At 32.3% G+C, this 604-nt stretch overlaps 1 non-coding gene across 1 annotated transcript; it reads right to left on the reverse strand.

Annotated features, from left to right (window-relative positions):
• Positions 1-279: 279 nt before the first annotated feature.
• LOC141510454 (U6 spliceosomal RNA) lies at positions 280-382 on the reverse strand. Its single transcript, XR_012474942.1, has one exon. It is a non-coding gene; the product is annotated as a U6 spliceosomal RNA (small nuclear RNA).
• Positions 383-604: the final 222 nt, after the last annotated feature.

Below are 604 nucleotides of genomic sequence, written 5' to 3' on the forward strand. Positions count from 1 at the left end.
TCAATTTATAGATACGTAGGTGGCACATGGGATAGAAATCTATACTTGGAGTCTGAAAGACCTGCTTTATGATACTTAGCAACTGTGTGAGCTTTGCAAAAGTGCTTTACCTATCCCAGCTCCATTTTCTTCAGTTGTAATGCAAAAATAACACCCATTTGATAACGCAAATGACTTGATATATAAAAAACACTTTGCAAAATGTAAGTTTCAAATTTAGATTTTTTAAAACTAAATTTTATTTTTTAATTTATTTTTATTAAAGACATTATTTGAGTTAAAAATATGGAACGCTTCATGAATTTGCATGTCATCCTTGTGCAGGGGCCATGCTAATCTCTGTATCTTCCAATTTTAGTATATGTGTTGCTGAAGTGAGCACTATTTTATTTTTAATGTTTTGATCAATGGATCCAAGAAAACTGTTTTTTTTTTCACTTTTAATCCCAAAGGAAGAAAACACTGAAAATCATCTCATTATTTAGAATCCTGCTAATACCCCACCCATTGTTTCCTACTATTGCAGTAAGTTGGAACCAGGTCCATTTATATGAACACTACTTCTTATTCACTATCATGGATTCTGCCTCTAGTTCATGGGCAG

This window comes from Macrotis lagotis, chromosome 1 (genome assembly GCF_037893015.1).
Source record: "Macrotis lagotis isolate mMagLag1 chromosome 1, bilby.v1.9.chrom.fasta, whole genome shotgun sequence".
Taxonomy (NCBI): Eukaryota; Metazoa; Chordata; class Mammalia; order Peramelemorphia; family Peramelidae; genus Macrotis; species Macrotis lagotis.